The sequence below is a fragment of the Sceloporus occidentalis genome, unplaced genomic scaffold (assembly GCF_023333645.1).
Source record: "Sceloporus occidentalis isolate IW3139 unplaced genomic scaffold, rSceOcc1.0.p SCAF_25, whole genome shotgun sequence".
NCBI lineage: Eukaryota > Metazoa > Chordata > Lepidosauria > Squamata > Phrynosomatidae > Sceloporus > Sceloporus occidentalis.
The window spans coordinates 2,902,800-2,915,284 of record NW_028317005.1 but is presented as its reverse complement, the minus strand read 5'-3'; positions in this window follow the sequence as shown (position 1 = coordinate 2,915,284).

The window sequence follows — 12,485 nt, the reverse complement described above, 5'->3', positions numbered from 1 at the left end:
CGTGGTTTGGGTGTATGTGAGATTGGCTGAATATATGAGTGTGTTTGAGACTGGCCAAAGGCGACAGTGGAGTCTTTTGGCACAACCGGTCTGAACTGAACGTGGTTTTGGTGTATGTGAGATTGGCTGAAGATATGAGTGTATTTGATACTGGACGAATGCAACGGTGGTGTCTTTTGGCATTACCGGCCTGAACCGATCGTGGTTTGGGTGTATGTGAGATTGGCTGAATATATGAGTGCATTTGAGACTGGACAAATGCGACGGTGGTGTCTTTTGGCATAACCGGCCTGAACCGAACGTGGTTTGGATGTATGTGAGACTGGTCGAATGCGACGGTGGTGTCTTTTGGCATAACCGGCCTGAACCGAACGTGGTTTGGGTGTATGTGAGACTGGTCGAATGCGACGGTGGTGTCTTTTGGCATAACCGGCCTGAACCGAAAGTGGTTTGGGTGTATGTGAGACTGGCCAAATGCGACGGTGGTGTCTTTTGGCATAACCGGCCTGATCCGAACGTGGTTTGGGTGTATGTGAGACTGGACGAATGGGACGGTGGTGTCTTTTGGCATAACCGGCCTGAACCGAACGTGGTTTGGGTGTATGTGAGACTGGACAAATGCGACGGTGGTGTCTTTTGGCATAACCGGCCTGAACCGAACGTGGTTTGGGTGTATGTGAGACTGGTCGAATGCGACAGTGGTGTCTTTTGGCATAACCGGCCTGAACCGAACGTTGTTTGGGTGTATGTGCGATTGGCTGATGATATGAATGTATTTGAGACTCGACGAATGCAACGGTGGTGTCTTTTAGTATAACCGGCCTGAACCGAACGTGGTTTGGGTGTATGTGAGACTGGTAGAATGCGACGGTGGTGTCTTTTGGCACAACCGGCCTGAACCAAACGTGGTTTGGGTGTATGTGAGAATGGCTGAAGATTGAGTGTTTGGGTGTGTGTGAGATTGGCTGAATGGGACGGTAGTGTTTGTTAGTACAAATGGCCTGAACAGAACGTGGTTTGAGTGTATGTGAGATTGGCCGATGACGGCGGTGGTGTCTTATGGTGCAACCAGCTTGAGGCGGTCAGATGGTAGTGGTGGATGTGAGACTGGCCAAAGGCGACAGTGGTGTCTTTTGGCATAACCGGCCTGAACCGATCGTGGTTTGGGTGTATGTGAGATTGGCTGAATATATGAGTGCATTTGAGACTGGACGAATGCGACGGTGGTGTCTTTTGGCATAACCGGCCTGAACCGAATGTGGTTTGGATGTATGTGAGACCGGTCGAATGCGACGGTGGTGTCTTTTGGCATAACCGGCCTGAACCGAACGTGGTTTGGATGTATGTGAGACTGGTCGAATGCGACGGTGGTGTCTTTTGGCATAACCGGCCTGAACCGAAAGTGGTTTGGGTGTATGTGAGACTGGCCAAATGCGACGGTGGTGTCTTTTGGCATAACCGGCCTGAACCGAACGTGGTTTGGGTGTATGTGAGACTGGACGAATGGGACGGTGGTGTCTTTTGGCATAATCGGCCTTAACCGAACGTGGTTTGGGTGTATGTGAGACTGGTAGAATGCGACGGTGGTGTCTTTTGGCACAACCGGCCTGAACCAAACGTGGTTTGGGTGTATGTGAGAATGGCTGAAGATTGAGTGTTTGGGTGTGTGTGAGATTGGCTGAATGGGACGGTGGTGTTTGTTAGTACAAATGGCCTGAACAGAACGTGGTTTGAGTGTATGTGAGATTGGCCGATGACGGCGGTGGTGTCTTATGGTGCAACCAGCTTGAGGCGGTCAGATGGTAGTGGTGGATGTGAGACTGGCCAAAGGCGACAGTGGTGTCTTTTGGCATAACCGGCCTGAACCGATCGTGGTTTGGGTGTATGTGAGATTGGCTGAATATATGAGTGCATTTGAGACTGGACGAATGCGACGGTGGTGTCTTTTGGCATAACCGGCCTGAACCGAACGTGGTTTGGATGTATGTGAGACCGGTCGAATGCGACGGTGGTGTCTTTTGGCATAACCGGCCTGAACCGAACGTGGTTTGGATGTATGTGAGACTGGTCGAATGCGACGGTGGTGTCTTTTGGCATAACCGGCCTGAACCGAAAGTGGTTTGGGTGTATGTGAGACTGGCCAAATGCGACGGTGGTGTCTTTTGGCATAACCGGCCTGAACCGAACGTGGTTTGGGTGTATGTGAGACTGGACGAATGCGACGGTGGTGTCTTTTGGCATAACCGGCCTGAACCGAACGTGGTTTGGGTGTATGTGAGACTGGTAGAATGCAACGGTGGTGTCTTTTGGCACAACCGGCCTGAACCGAACGTGGTTTGGGTGTATGTGAGAATGGCTGAAGATTGAGTGCTTGGGTGTGTGTGAGATTGGCTGAAGATATGAGTGTATTTGAGATTGGACGAATGGGACGGTGGTGTCTTTTGGCATAACCGGCCTTAACCGAACGTGGTTTGGGTGTTTGTAAGACTGGTCGAATGCGACGGTGGTGTCTTTTTGCATAAGTGGCCTGAACCGAACGTGATTTGGGTTATGTGAGACTGGCCGATGACGGTGGTGGTGCCTGTTGGTGCAACCAGTTTGAGGCAGTCATGGTAGTGGTGGATGTCACACTGGCCGAAGGCGACGTCCTTTGGCACAACCGGGCTAAGGCGACCGTGTTATGGGTGTATGTAAGATTGGCTGAATGCGACGGTGGTGTTTGTTAGTACAACTGGCCTGAACCGAACGTGGTTTGGGTGTATGTGAGATTGGCTGAATATATGAGTGTGTTTGAGACTGGACGAATGCGACGGTGGTGTCTTTCGGCATAACCGGCCTGAACCGAACGTGGTTTGGGTGTATGTGAGATTGGCTGAAGATATGAGTGTATTTGATACTGGACGAATGCGACGGTGGTGTTTTTTGGCATAACCTGCCTGAACCGAACGTGGTTTGGGTGTATGTGAGATTGGCTGAAGATATGAGTGTATTTGAGACTGGACGAATGTGACGGTGGTGTCTTTTGGCGTAACCGGCCTGAACCGAACGTGGTTTGGGTGTATGTGAGATTGGCTGAATATATGAGTGCGTTTGAGACTGGACGAATGCGACGGTGGTGTCTTTTGGCATAACCGGCCTGAACCGAACGTGGTTTGAGTGTATGTGAGATTGGCCGATGACGGCGGTGGTGTCTTATGGTGCAACCAGCTTGAGGCGGTCAGATGGTAGTGGTGGATGTGAGACTGGCCAAAGGCGACAGTGGAGTCTTTTGGCACAACCGGTCTGAACTGAACGTGGTTTTGGTGTATGTGAGATTGGCTAAAGATATGAGTGTATTTGTGACTGGACGAATGCGACGGTGGTGTCTTTTGGCACAACCGGCCTGAACCGAACGTGGTTTGGGTGTATGTGAGATTGGACGAATGCGACGGTGGTGTCTTTTGGCATAACCGGCCTGGACCGAACGTGGTTTGGGTGTATGTGAGACTGTTAGAATGCGATGGTGGTGTCTTTTGGCACAACTGACCTGAACCGAACGTGGTTTGGGTGTATGTGAGATTGGCTGAAGATATGAGTGCATTTGAGACTGGACGAATGCGACGGTGGTGTCGTTCGGCATAACCGGCCTGAACCGAACGTGGTTTGGGTGTATGTGAGATTGGCTAAAGATATGAGTGCATTTGAGACTGGACGAATGTGACGGTGGTGTCTTTTGGCATAACCGGCCTGAACCGAACGTGGTTTGGGTGTATGTGAGAATGGTCGAATGCGACAGTGGTGTCTTTTGGCATAACCGGCCTGAACCGAAAGTGGTTTGGGTGTATGTGAGACTGGCCAAATGCGACGGTGGTGTCTTTTGGCATAACCGGCCTGAACCGAACGTGGTTTGGGTGTATGTGAGATTGGCTGAAGATATGAGTGCGTTTGAGACTGGACGAATGCGACGGTGGTGTCTTTCGGCATAACCGGCCTGAACCGAACGTGGTTTGGGTGTATGTGAGATTGGCTGAAGATATGAGTGTATTTAAGACTGGACGAATGTGACGGTGGTGTCTTTTGGCATAACCGGCCTGAACCGAACGTGGTTTGGGTGTATGTGAGATTGGCTGAATATATGAGTGCGTTTGAGACTGGACGAATGCGACGGTGGTGTCTTTTGGCATAACCGGCCTCAACCGAACGTGGTTTGAGTGTATGTGAGATTGGCCGATGACGGCGGTGGTGTCTTATGGTGCAACCAGCTTGAGGCGGTCAGATGGTAGTGGTGGATGTGAGACTGGCCAAAGGCGACAGTGGAGTCTTTTGGCACAACCGGTCTGAACTGAACGTGGTTTTGGTGTATGTGAGATTGGCTAAAGATATGAGTGTATTTGTGACTGGACGAATGCGACGGTGGTGTCTTTTGGCACAACCGGCCTGAACCGAACGTGGTTTGGGTGTATGTGCGATTGGCTGATGATATGAATGTATTTGAGACTCGACGAATGCAACGGTGGTGTCTTTTGGCATAACCGGCCTGAACCGAACGTGGTTTGGGTGTATGTGAGACTGGTAGAATGCGACGGTGGTGTCTTTCGGCACAACCGGCCTGAACCAAACGTGGTTTGGGTGTGTGTGAGATTGGCTGAAGATATGAGTGTATTTGAGATTGGACGAATGCGACGGTGGTGTCTTTTGGCATAAGCGGCCTGAACCGAACGTGATTTGGGTTATGTGAGACTGGCCGATGACGGTGGTGGTGCCTGTTGGTGCAACCAGTTTGAGGCAGTCATGGTAGTGGTGGATGTCAGACTGGCCAAAGGCGACAACCTTTGGCACAACCGGGCTAAGGCGACCGTGTTATGGGTGTATGTAAGATTGGCTGAATGTGACGGTGGTGTTTGTTAGTACAACTGGCCTGAACCGAACGTGGTTTGGGTGTATGTGAGATTGGCTGAATATATGAGTGTGTTTGAGACTGGACGAATGCGACGGTGGTGTCTTTCGGCATAACCGGCCTGAACCGAACGTGGTTTGGGTGTATGTGAGATTGGCTGAAGATATGAGTGTATTTGATACTGGATGAATGTGACGGTGGTGTCTTTTGGCATAACCGGCCTGAACCGAACGTGGTTTGGGTGTATGTGAGATTGGCTGAATATATGAGTGCGTTTGAGACTGGACGAATGCGACGGTGGTGTCTTTCGGCATAACCGGCCTGAACCGAACGTGGTTTGGGTGTATGTGAGATTGGCTGAAGATATGAGTGTATTTGAGACTGGACGAATGTGACGGTGGTGTCTTTTGGCATAACCGGCCTGAACCGAACGTGGTTTGGGTGTATGTGAGACTGGACAAATGCGACGGTGGTGTCTTTTGGCATAACCGGCCTGAACCGAACGTGGTTTGGGTGTATGTGAGACTGGTCGAATGCGACAGTGGTGTCTTTTGGCATAACCGGCCTGAACCGAACGTTGTTTGGGTGTATGTGCGATTGGCTGATGATATGAATGTATTTGAGACTCGACGAATGCAACGGTGGTGTCTTTTAGTATAACCGGCCTGAACCGAACGTGGTTTGGGTGTATGTGAGACTGGTAGAATGCGACGGTGGTGTCTTTTGGCACAACCGGCCTGAACCAAACGTGGTTTGGGTGTATGTGAGAATGGCTGAAGATTGAGTGTTTGGGTGTGTGTGAGATTGGCTGAATGGGACGGTGGTGTTTGTTAATACAAATGGCCTGAACAGAACGTGGTTTGAGTGTATGTGAGATTGGCCGATGACGGCGGTGGTGTCTTATGGTGCAACCAGCTTGAGGCGGTTAGATGGTAGTGGTGGATGTGAGACTGGCCAAAGGCGACAGTGGTGTCTTTTGGCATAACCGGCCTGAACCGATCGTGGTTTGGGTGTATGTGAGATTGGCTGAATATATGAGTGCATTTGAGACTGGACGAATGCGACGGTGGTGTCTTTTGGCATAACCGGCCTGAACCGAACGTGGTTTGGATGTATGTGAGACTGGTCGAATGCGACGGTGGTGTCTTTTGGCATAACCGGCCTGAACCGAACGTGGTTTGGGTGTATGTGAGACTGGTCGAATGCGACGGTGGTGTCTTTTGGCATAACCGGCCTGAACCGAAAGTGGTTTGGGTGTATGTGAGACTGGCCAAATGCGACGGTGGTGTCTTTTGGCATAACCGGCCTGAACCGAACGTGGTTTGGGTGTATGTGAGACTGGACGAATGCGACGGTGGTGTCTTTTGGCATAACCGGCCTGAACCGAACGTGGTTTGGGTGTATGTGAGAATGGCTGAAGATTGAGTGCTTGGGTGTGTGTGTGAGATTGGCTGAAGATATGAGTGTATTTGAGATTGGACGAATGGGACGGTGGTGTCTTTTGGCATAACCGGCCTTAACCGAACGTGGTTTGGGTGTTTGTAAGACTGGTCGAATGCGACGGTGGTGTCTTTTTGCATAAGTGGCCTGAACCGAACGTGATTTGGGTTATGTGAGACTGGCCGATGACGGTGGTGGTGCCTGTTGGTGCAACCAGTTTGAGGCAGTCATGGTAGTGGTGGATGTCAGACTGGCCGAAGGCGACGTCCTTTGGCACAGCCGGGCTAAGGCGACCGTGTTATGGGTGTATGTAAGATTGGCTGAATGCGACGGTGGTGTTTGTTAGTACAACTGGCCTGAACCGAACGTGGTTTGAGTGTATGTGAGATTGGCCGATGACGGCGGTGGTGTCTTATGGTGCAACCAGCTTGAGGCGGTCAGATGGTAGTGGTGGATGTGAGACTGGCCAAAGGCAACAGTGGAGTCTTTTGGCACAACCGGTCTGAACTGAACGTGGTTTTGGTGTATGTGAGATTGGCTAAAGATATGAGTGTATTTGTGACTGGACGAATGCGACGGTGGTGTCTTTTGGCACAACCGGCCTGAACCGAACGTGGTTGGGGTGTATGTGAGACTGGACAAATGCGAAGGTGGTGTCTTTAGGCATAACCATCCTGAACCGAACGTGGTTTGGGTGTATCTGAGATTGGCTGAAGATATGAGTGTATTTGAGACTGGACGAATGTGACGGTGGTGTCTTTTGGCATAACTGGCCTGAACCGAACGTGGTTTGGATGTATGTGAGACTGGTCGAATGCGACGGTCGTGTCTTTTGGCATAATCGGCCTGAACCGAACGTGGTTTGAGTGTATGTGAGACTGGACAAATGCGACGGTGGTGTCTTTTGGCATATCCGGCCTGAACCGAACGTGGTTTGGGTGTATGTGAGACTGGTCGAATGCGACGGTAGTGTCTTTTGGCATAACCGGCCTGAACCGAACGTGGTTTGGGTGTATGTGAGATTGGCTGAAGATATGAGTGTATTTGAGACTGGACGAATGCGACGGTGGTGTCTTTTGGCACAACCGGCCTGAACCGAACGTGGTTTGGGTGTATGTGCGATTGGCTGATGATATGAATGTATTTGAGACTCGACGAATGCAACGGTGGTGTCTTTTGGCATAACCGGCCTGAACCGAACGTGGTTTGGGTGTATGTGAGACTGGACGAATGCGACGGTGGTGTCTTTTGGCATAACCGGCCTGAACCGAACGTGGTTTGGGTGTATGTGAGAATGGCTGAAGATTGAGTGCTTGGGTGTGTGTGAGATTGGCTGAAGATATGAGTGTATTTGAGATTGGACGAATGGGACGGTGGTGTCTTTTGGCATAACCGGCCTTAACCGAACGTGGTTTGGGTGTTTGTAAGACTGGTCGAATGCGACGGTGGTGTCTTTTTGCATAAGTGGCCTGAACCGAACGTGATTTGGGTTATGTGAGACTGGCCGATGACGGTGGTGGTGCCTGTTGGTGCAACCAGTTTGAGGCAGTCATGGTAGTGGTGGATGTCAGACTGGCCGAAGGCGACGTCCTTTGGCACAACCGGGCTAAGGCGACCGTGTTATGGGTGTATGTAAGATTGGCTGAATGCGACGGTGGTGTTTGTTAGTACAACTGGCCTGAACCGAACGTGGTTTGAGTGTATGTGAGATTGGCCGATGACGGCGGTGGTGTCTTATGGTGCAACCAGCTTGAGGCGGTCAGATGGTAGTGGTGGATGTGAGACTGGCCAAAGGCGACAGTGGAGTCTTTTGGCACAACCGGTCTGAACTGAACGTGGTTTTGGTGTATGTGAGATTGGCTGAAGATATGAGTGTATTTGATACTGGACGAATGCAACGGTGGTGTCTTTTGGCATAACCGGCCTGAACCGATCGTGGTTTGGGTGTATGTGAGATTGGCTGAATATATGAGTGCATTTGAGACTGGACGAATGCGACGGTGGTGTCTTTTGGCATAACCGGCCTGAACCGAACGTGGTTTGGATGTATGTGAGACTGGTCGAATGTGACGGTGGTGTCTTTTGGCATAACCGGCCTGAACCGAAAGTGGTTTGGGTGTATGTGAGACTGGCCAAATGCGACGGTGGTGTCTTTTGGCATAACCGGCCTGAACCGAACGTGGTTTGGGTGTATGTGAGACTGGACGAATGCGACGGTGGTGTCTTTTGGCATAACCGGCCTGAACCGAACGTGGTTTGGGTGTATGTGAGACTGGTAGAATGCAACGGTGGTGTCTTTTGGCACAACCGGCCTGAACCGATCGTTGTTTGGGTGTATGTGAGAATGGCTGAAGATTGAGTGCTTGGGTGTGTGTGAGATTGGCTGAAGATATGAGTGTATTTGAGATTGGACGAATGCGACGGTGGTGTCTTTTGGCATAACCGGCCTTAACCGAACGTGGTTTGGGTGTTTGTAAGACTGGTCGAATGCGACGGTGGTGTCTTTTTGCATAAGTGGCCTGAACCGAATGTGATTTGGGTTATGTGAGACTGGCCGATGACGGTGGTGGTGCTGCCTGTTGGTGCAACCAGTTTGAGGCAGTCATGGTAGTGGTGGATGTCACACTAGCCGAAGGCGACGTCCTTTGGCACAACCGGGCTAAGGCGACCGTGTTATGGGTGTATGTAAGATTGGCTGAATGCGACGGTGGTGTTTGTTAGTACAACTGGCCTGAACCGAACGTGGTTTGGGTGTATGTGAGATTGGCTGAATATATGAGTGTGTTTGAGACTGGACGAATGCGACGGTGGTGTCTTTCGGCATAACCGGCCTTAACCGAACGTGGTTTGGGTGTTTGTAAGACTGGTCGAATGCGACGGTGGTGTCTTTTTGCATAAGTGGCCTGAACCGAACGTGATTTGGGTTATGTGAGACTGGCCGATGACGGTGGTGGTGCCTGTTGGTGCAACCAGTTTGAGGCAGTCATGGTAGTGGTGGATGTCAGACTGGCCGAAGGCGACGTCCTTTGGCACAACCGGGCTAAGGCGACCGTGTTATGGGTGTATGTAAGATTGGCTGAATGCGACGGTGGTGTTTGTTAGTACAACTGGCCTGAACCGAACGTGGTTTGAGTGTATGTGAGATTGGCCGATGACGGCGGTGGTGTCTTATGGTGCAACCAGCTTGAGGCGGTCAGATGGTAGTGGTGGATGTGAGACTGGCCAAAGGCGACAGTGGAGTCTTTTGGCACAACCGGTCTGAACTGAACGTGGTTTTGGTGTATGTGAGATTGGCTGAAGATATGAGTGTATTTGATACTGGACGAATGCAACGGTGGTGTCTTTTGGCATAACCGGCCTGAACCGATCGTGGTTTGGGTGTATGTGAGATTGGCTGAATATATGAGTGCATTTGAGACTGGACGAATGCGACGGTGGTGTCTTTTGGCATAACCGGCCTGAACCGAACGTGGTTTGGATGTATGTGAGACTGGTCGAATGTGACGGTGGTGTCTTTTGGCATAACCGGCCTGAACCGAAAGTGGTTTGGGTGTATGTGAGACTGGCCAAATGCGACGGTGGTGTCTTTTGGCATAACCGGCCTGAACCGAACGTGGTTTGGGTGTATGTGAGACTGGACGAATGCGACGGTGGTGTCTTTTGGCATAACCGGCCTGAACCGAACGTGGTTTGGGTGTATGTGAGACTGGTAGAATGCAACGGTGGTGTCTTTTGGCACAACCGGCCTGAACCGATCGTTGTTTGGGTGTATGTGAGAATGGCTGAAGATTGAGTGCTTGGGTGTGTGTGAGATTGGCTGAAGATATGAGTGTATTTGAGATTGGACGAATGCGACGGTGGTGTCTTTTGGCATAACCGGCCTTAACCGAACGTGGTTTGGGTGTTTGTAAGACTGGTCGAATGCGACGGTGGTGTCTTTTTGCATAAGTGGCCTGAACCGAATGTGATTTGGGTTATGTGAGACTGGCCGATGACGGTGGTGGTGCTGCCTGTTGGTGCAACCAGTTTGAGGCAGTCATGGTAGTGGTGGATGTCACACTAGCCGAAGGCGACGTCCTTTGGCACAACCGGGCTAAGGCGACCGTGTTATGGGTATATGTAAGATTGGCTGAATGCGACGGTGGTGTTTGTTAGTACAACTGGCCTGAACCGAACGTGGTTTGGGTGTATGTGAGATTGGCTGAATATATGAGTGTGTTTGAGACTGGACGAATGCGACGGTGGTGTCCTTCGGCATAACCGGCTTGAACCGAACGTGGTTTGGGTGTATGTGAGATTGGCTGAAGATATGAGTGTATTTGATACTGGACGAATGCGACGGTGGTGTTTTTTGGCATAACCTGCCTGAACCGAACGTGGTTTGGGTGTATGTGAGATTGGCTGAAGATATGAGTGTATTTGATACTGGACGAATGCGACGGTGGTGTTTTTTGGCATAACCTGCCTGAACCGAACGTGGTTTGGGTGTATGTGAGATTGGCTGAAGATATGAGTGTATTTGAGACTTTACGAATGTGACGGTGGTGTCTTTTGGCATAACCGGCCTGAACCGAACGTGGTTTGGGTGTATGTGAGATTGGCTGAATATATGAGTGCGTTTGAGACTGGACGAATGCGACGGTGGTGTCTTTTGGCATAACCGGCCTGAACCGAACGTGGTTTGAGTGTATGTGAGATTGGCCGATGACGGCGGTGGTGTCTTATGGTGCAACCAGCTTGAGGCGGTCAGATGGTAGTGGTGGATGTGAGACTGGCCAAAGGCGACAGTGGAGTCTTTTGGCACAACCGGTCTGAACTGAACGTGGTTTTGGTGTATGTGAGATTGGCTAAAGATATGAGTGTATTTGTGACTGGACGAATGCGACGGTGGTGTCTTTTGGCACAACCGGCCTGAACCGAACGTGGTTTGGGTGTATGTGAGACTGGTAGAATGCGACGGTGGTGTCTTTTGGCATAACCGGCCTGAACCGAACGTGGTTTGGGTGTATGTGAGACTGTTAGAATGCGACGGTGGTGTCTTTTGGCACAACCGGCCTGAACCAAACGTGGTTTGGGTGTATGTGAGAATGGCTGAAGATTGAGTGTTTGGGTGTGTGTGAGATTGGCTGAATGCGACGGTGGTGTTTGTTAGTACAAATGGCCTGAACCGAACGTGGTTTGAGTGTATGTGAGATTGGCCGATGACGGCGGTGGTGTCTTATGGTGCAACCAGCTTGAGGCGGTCAGATGGTAGTGGTGGATGTGAGACTGGCCAAAGGCGACAGTGGAGTCTTTTAGCACAACCGGTCTGAACTGAACGTGGTTTTGGTGTATGTGAGATTGGCTAAAGATACAAGTGTATTTGTGACTGGACGAATGCGATGGTGGTGTCTTTTGGCACAACTGACCTGAACCGAACGTGGTTTGGGTGTATGTGAGATTGGCTGAAGATATGAGTGCATTTGAGACTGGACGAATGCGACGGTGGTGTCGTTCGGCATAACCGGCCTGAACCGAACGTGGTTTGGGTGTATGTGAGATTGGCTAAAGATATGAGTGCATTTGAGACTGGACGAATGTGACGGTGGTGTCTTTTGGCATAACCGGCCTGAACCGAACGTGGTTTGGGTGTATGTGAGAATGGTCGAATGCGACGGTGGTGTCTTTTGGCATAACCGGCCTGAACCGAAAGTGGTTTGGGTGTATGTGAGATTGGCTGAAGATATGAGTGCATTTGAGACTGGCCAAATGCGACGGTGGTGTCTTTTGGCATAACCGGCCTGAACCGAACATGGTTTGGGTGTATGTGAGATTGGCTGAAGATATGAGTGCGTTTGAGACTGGACGAATGCGACGGTGGTGTCTTTCGGCATAACCGGCCTGAACCGAACGTGGTTTGGGTGTATGTGAGATTGGCTGAAGATATGAGTGTATTTGAGACTGGACGAATGTGACGGTGGTGTCTTTTGGCATAACCGGCCTGGACCGAACGTGGTTTGGGTGTATGTGAGATTGGCTGAATATATGAGTGCGTTTGAGACTGGACGAATGCGACGGTGGTGTCTTTTGGCATAACCGGCCTGAACCGAACGTGGTTTGAGTGTATGTGAGATTGGCCGATGACGGCGGTGGTGTCTTATGGTGCAACCAGCTTGAGGCGGTCAGATGG